Source organism: Chiloscyllium plagiosum, chromosome 7 (assembly GCF_004010195.1).
Source record: "Chiloscyllium plagiosum isolate BGI_BamShark_2017 chromosome 7, ASM401019v2, whole genome shotgun sequence".
Taxonomy (NCBI): Eukaryota; Metazoa; Chordata; class Chondrichthyes; order Orectolobiformes; family Hemiscylliidae; genus Chiloscyllium; species Chiloscyllium plagiosum.
Window position 1 is genome coordinate 86,788,468 of NC_057716.1, and position 7,187 is coordinate 86,795,654.

Consider the following 7,187-nt stretch of genomic DNA (forward strand, 5'->3'; position numbering starts at 1 on the left):
GACTATCTTATGTTGAAAGATTGGAGCGACTGGGCTTGTATACCCTTGAGTTTAGAAGACTGAGAGGGGATCTGATTGAGACATATAAGATTATTAAAGGATTGGACACTCTGGAGGCAGGAAACATGTTTCCGCTGATGGGTGAGTGCCGAACCAGAGGACACAGCTTAAAAATGTGGGGTAGACCATTTAGGACAGAGATGAGGAGAAACTTCTTCACAAAGAGAGTGATGGCTGTGTGGAATACTCTGCCCCAGAGGGCAGTGGAGGCCCAGTCTCTGGATTAATTTAAGAAAGAGTTAGATAGAGCTCTCAAGGATAGTGGAATCAAGGGTTATGGAGATAAGGCAGGAACAGGCTACTGATTAAGGATGATCAGCCATGATCACATTGAATAGTGGTGCAGGCTCGAAGGGCAGAATGGCCTACTCCTGCACCTATTGTCTATTGTCTATAAACCAGACCATCCAGAGGAAACCCCCGCAGACACAGGGAGAACACGCAAACTCCACAAAGACAGTCATTTGAGGGTAGAATTGAACCTGGGTCCCTAGTACTGTGAGGTAGCAGTGCTAACCACTGAGCCATCATGTAGTCGTGTTAGAGTTTTCTGTAGTTTTTCTCCATTTAAATTAAATAGCTCTTTCTTCTCCCTTCCAAAATGAACAAGTTCAGATTTTCCCACATTGTACTCCAATGACCAACTTTTTGCCCATTTAGTTAATCAATCAATATCTTTGTGTAAAGTCTATGTATATCTCTCATAATTTTCCACTTATTTTAGTGTTGTCTGCGAATTTGGCTATAGTACATTCGCTTTGAGCCATGACAGTGTGGTATGGCTGATGTTTTGTTGATGTTGGTTTCTGCGGACAGATAGTGGAGGTGATTGCTCTCCATGAAGCGTCTCCTGAGACATTGGGGAATTCTGGTCCCTATGAAAGCTTGGAGAAGGTTCTGACAAACTCCAGTTACCAGGCACTTTCAAGTCAGGAGTTGCTGATGTCTAGTTTCTCACCAATATTATAAAGGTTAGCAATCTCCAAGTTTCTAAATAAAAAATAAATGATTCAAGTTTAGCTAATAAAGTTACATTAAAGATTGCCCTCGCTGCCTTTAACAAAATTCTCGTCCAGCCATTGAAACTTCAAGGGTAAAATGATTTTTATTTCTAATTGTTGGGAATCTTATTTATTCAGTCTCACTATGTTTTCCCAATTCTCTCACCATTTCCCACATTGTTCAGACACTGGGAAAATCCCACCCCAAATTTCTGTTTGGGAATATTTGCTGTTCCTAAAGAAACTGATGTGTTTGCTTATATAGTAACAACAGCTGCACTTTGAAAGAAACCATCTAATGTAAGGTGCTGTATGAAGTTCTTTTTTAAAAATGATATGATAAGCCACAGGGTAAGTACAGATGCATGCCTTTATACCTTTAGTCTGGAAGATTCCTTGACTATATTTAACAGTATCGACATTACCTGGCACATATACATGCATCATAAGGAGTATGCAAACAAAAAGAATATTGGGTTAACAAAGGAGGTAATAGAAATGGTGACAAAAAAGCTTGATCAAAAAGGTTGATTTTAAAAAAAATTTGAAAGTCAGAGGAGAGACCTTAGGGAGGAAATCTTGGAGAAAAACAACCTGTATCGCAGAGTAATTGAGATGTACAGCATAGAAAAAGCCCTTCAACCCATTGTATTAATGTAAGCACCTAACTCTTCTTATCCCATTTTCGAGCACTCAGCAAGAAACTTTATGCGATTGAGAGCACTTTAATGATAAATCTTACAACTGTTTCTGAATACTGGAGGTTTTTTTAGAGCATTTAGACGATGTCGGAGTGATGATTTGTTGGAAGTAAAACAGTTTCTTGGTAAGGGATCATTTGTGTTCCATTCTCCTGACTTCTGTTAGATCTGTGTAGTTGCTTTAACTGGACAACACTGTAGTTTCTGCAGGATATTGTGAACATCCCATATTAGAATGAACACCTACCTATCTCCTGCAAATAACCTGACCTGGGAATTTCGCTGGGGTCAGATTGAATAATCCATGATCATTCTTGTCTTTCACAGTTGTAGGGATGAATGCAGATTGTATATCTTTGGGATTCACGTTGATGTCTGTGGTAAGCACTTGCAGTACATTTCTTTTTTCCTAAGAACAGTACTTGGCTTTTTTCTGATGACAGTATGCAACAGTACAAAGCTGCCTTCCATGTGACCTGGTGGCTTGGCTGGTTGGATACTCATTCTCAGGTTAATTTTAATTCCTGCGACTTGCTGACCATCAAAGTCATGCTCAATTAAATCTTTTGTCAGACCTCAATTAGGCAACTGGATGGGAGAAAATTCAAGATGGTCTCTTCTGAAGTTTAGGGGAAAGATCGATTGTATGATTTATTTGTGTCATTCTATGACCTCCCAACTGATGGTAGACCACTAGACTAACAGTTATAAGAACCTTTGGCTTACAGCATTCTACATTCAAACCTAAGAACCTAAAGAATTGTTGATGCTGTAAATCGATAACAAAACTTGCTGGAAAAGCTCAGCTGGTCTGGCAGCATCTGTGGAGAGAAATCAGAGTTAATGTTTTGTGTTGAGTGACTCATTCTGAGAAGGGTCACTTGACCCAAAATATTAACTCAGGTTTCTCTCCACAGATGCTGCCAGATCTGCTAAGCTTTTCCAGCAATTTCTGTTTTAGCTCCATTCAAAAGTGTTTTCTTGACAGGGGCATACGTACCAATAAGGGCTGTTTAATTTAAGAAAGTACTTTTGTTTGTCCAGATTAAGAGTTAGACTCCCATTTGTGGATCAGGTGCCAAATGGTACTGATGAAAAATTGTCCTTATAATGCAATGTACTTCACTCTGTCAATCTTTATTCTACATAACATAACAACAGTCAATGAATTATGTCATTTATTTCCTACTCTTTTACAGCTTGTGCTGCACTGAACCTTCAGGCTTCACCTGGATTTAATATTTTTAAAAAATGTTTATCAATATATAATTTAAAAATCCTTAGATTCTTTTCCCTCTTTCATTTGATGCTTCCAAGGTCATAGGTAGATACAGTTGCATTTAGGTCACTTTTCTGATCCATGTTATGTGCTCTGTTACCTAGCAACTTCAAAAACTGTCACTAACATTGGCTCACTTCTACCAAGTTCAAGATTTGCTGTAGACAAGGGTTGAAAGATGTTAGACTTTCAGTAGCTTTATTTGTGACATTAAAAAGGGGTTTTGTGATTGGCTATTGCATCTGGCCTTGACATATTCTATCTCCCTGCAAAAGCTCTAGAGTAAATAGCTGAAAATAGAGGCTTCAACAGAAATCCCTGTGGAGCTATCGTAAGTTGTACATCCATGAAATTACACATCTTCTGAACTCATTGCACTTTAGATTTAGAATGGAGAAGCTAGTGGTTTCCCTTATAAATATGATAGCAAGGGATTAAATTAATCTATTTTATGACATCAAGTTTTGGCTGTGGAATTGGCAAATTAACTTCTAAAAGTGTAAGGTGGTACATTTTGTGAGAAAAAGTGGAGAAATAACATACTTCATGGAATATTTGTCTAAAAGGAGCAGAAGAACAGAGTAATCCGGAATTATAGACACAAAAAAAAATCATTAAAAGAGAATGAACAAAGAGCTTGAATTTATTTTGATGTATGTGTGTGGAAAGACTGGTTGGTCAACACTTGGGGGACAATGAACAATTCTGGCTTATGTTATAAACAAGATATAGAGATGCAAAAGTACAAAAAAAAAATTGATACCAGAACTGAAAGGTTGCACATATCAAGAAAGTTTGAAGGGAATTGAAGGGAAAAGAGAAGACTGAAGGATAATTTGATAGAAAACATTAAAATGATAAAACGGTAAGATATCAGAGTAGAATTAGGGCATTCAGCTTATTGAGTTTGCTCTGCCATTTAATGAGATCATGGCTGATCTGAAAATGCTCAACACAGTTTTGCTGCCTTTTCTGCATATCCTTTGATTTCCTAAGCAATTAAAAGTCTGTTTATTTCAGTCTTGAATATACAAAAAAAAGTCCAAACCTGACAGCTCCCTGTGGGAAAGATTTCCACAGATTCACCACCCTCTGAGAGAGGAATTTCTGCCTCATCTCTTTCTTAAATATTGACCTGTGTCTGGAAGAAGATCCCACATGCTTGCTGGTGATGTAACAAGTCGTAAGTTCCCATCTGAACAATAACCATGTTTTATCACATTGAAAGCAACTTACTAACAAAATATCTTAGTTACCTAACCTAAGCTATTCTTGAATATGTGAATATATGTGATATTATGTCCTCAGGTTGGTCAGGCCTGCTGCTGAGGTACTCCTTCTCAAACTCTCAACTTTGGGCTGAGTTTTGGAGAGTCGGTCCCAATCTCTTACTATGTGGTTACCCTAACTTGAATTGAGCCTTCTTTAACTCTTCTCTCCTCCCAGTCACTAGAATTCAGTCATAGTATACTGTTAACTGATCTATGTCCTGGGCCAATCCTGCTGAATAGTCTGTAGTTAGCAGTATAGTACACAATGTGTCAACCTCTCAGTGGGGACTCTCTGTCTCCAAATATAAAAGCTTCTGTTGTGGTGTTCCTACAGTACAATAATCCAGGTAATACCAGCTATTACAGTTTGTTTCCTTGATGTCCTTCACCGAATCTGATCAGCAGTCCATATTAATGACGGTTGCTCTTTATTGGCTATTGCTCCTTAATCTGAGTTTGTGCCCTCTTGTCCATGAGGGAAAACAACCTTTTCCGCACCTACTCTGTCAAGTCCCCTAAGTACCTTGTATACTTCACCAATGTCACTTCTCATATTTCTAAATTTCAATAAGTACAGGCCCAACTTACTCAATCCCTCCTTTAAAACAAAACTCTATAAACCCAGTATCAGTCTAGTGGATCTTTCTTGAACTTCCTTCAATGCCAGTGTGTATCTTTCCTTAGTTAAGAGCGCAAACTGTCTGCAGTATTCAAGCTGTGATCTGATTAGTGCCATTTATAGTTTTAGTAAACCTCCCTACTTTACATTCCACTCCCTCTGAAACAAAAGCCAACATTCCCTATTACCTGCTAAACTTGGATGCTAGTTTTTTTTTGTGATTTGTGGATGGAGGTTCCCAAATCCCTCTATTTCATAGCTTTCTCAAGTCTTTCCTTTCATTTACATAACATTCAGCAACTCCAATTATTCTGCCAAAGTGCATAACCTTGCATTTTGCCTCATCATCTGCCAAATTGTTTTGCCCCTCTTGCTTAATCTGTCTATATCTCATTATTATTGTTTTTGGTCATCTTTTGCTGGAGTTTAAAATTGTCCCAATCCTCTGGCTTACTACTATCTTTGCTACATTGTATGCTTTTTTTTCCCCAATTTGATGCTATCCTTAACTTTCCTGGCTAACCATGTTTGACTTATCCCCTTCCTAGAATCTTCCTTCCTTACTGGGATATATCTTTGAGCCACAAAACTGCCATTGCTCCTCGACTCCCTTTGTTGTTAAATATGTTTCCCAGTCGACTCCGGCCAGTTCTGCTCCCAGTCCTTTGTAATTACCCTTATTTAGGCTTAGCCCGGCTGCTTCTGTCCAAGTTTCTCCCTCTCAACTTGAATGCTTAATTCCACCATGTTATGGTCACTATTTCTGAGGGACCTTTACATTTTTTTATTAAATCTGCCTCATTACACAGATTGAAGGAGCCTGATCACTGGTTGATCATATATTATTCGAGAAAATAATCTTGAGTACACTCTATGATCTCTTCCTCACGACTACCTGTGCCAATCTGACTGTCCCAATTTACATGAAGATTAAAATCACTACTGATTAATATTTTGCCTTTATTACAGGTCCTCATTATCTCCTGATTTATTCTCTCATCCATTGTACAGCTACTGTTTGGCATTAAATAGATTACTCCTACCAGTGTTTTCTTCCCATGTTATGTCTTACCATTGCCATATGGTCTTCTGATACAAGGTAATTTTGTACTATTCCATTATGTATCAACAATGCTACCCAACTCCATCCCTTCTTGTTCCATTTTTGGGATAATTATCCAAATAGTTCCATGTAACATTGCGATGTCTAATTGTTTTCAAGCCTACTTTTCACCTCTCCCAATTCCCTGTTACCTCAAATTAGTGAAAAGCCCTAGTTATTCGATTCACCGAGACACTGTTCCCTGCATTTTTCAAGTGAAGTCTATCCCAAAGTATAGCTCTCTTCTACCCCAGGACTGGTGCCAATTAGCCATCAGTTGAAATCTATACCACCCACACCAATTGTATCAAGTCTCATTATGTTCCAGAACCATTTTTCAATTCCACCCAATTATAACTGTCAAGAGAAACAAATAATCAACTTCTTACCTTAGAGGATAGCCGAGCGGAATTTGACATCAGTGAAATGTTATCGATACCATAAGTAAATCCTCCTAGGTTATTTTATTTTGCGAGGAGTCAAACCGCTGACTAGCTAAACCATTATCAAGCATTAACAACCTATTCAAAACATTTTTCTCTGAACTCAGCACAATACATTTCGTTTTTATGTTTCTTTCACATCAAGCACATATGGATTGGGATTTCAAATTTAATCAAATCAAGTCCAAAGAAACATAGCAACAGGAGTAGACCATTGAGCCCCTCAATCTAGATCACCATGGAATGAGGTCATAGCTGATCTGGGGCCTAACCCATTACATTTGCCTTTGGCCCAAATCACTTAATACCTTTGCTTAACAGAAATATTTCTTGTGGATTGATAGAGTGTAATGAAATAAACATGAATATGTGGAATGCAGAAATATTTTTAATTTGTGCATTTCAACAGCAGGACATGTCAAACACAAAGTTATAGATATATAAAAAAGGAACATAAATACAATAGAATGCAATAGAACATAAATGCAATAGAAACATACCAAAGTCAGAATTTTCACCTTCAGTTCTTTCTTCAAAATTCCCTAAATCTGCCACCATGAAAACTATACTTTTGAATTCCCCAAGTTTTCCAATAATGCAACTGACTGAAAATAATTGTGCCGTGTCACCTCACTCCATGATAATGATGTCCTATCCCTCCCCTCCCCACTGATCATATCGGTACCCCCCCCCCCCCTCCCCACTGATCAT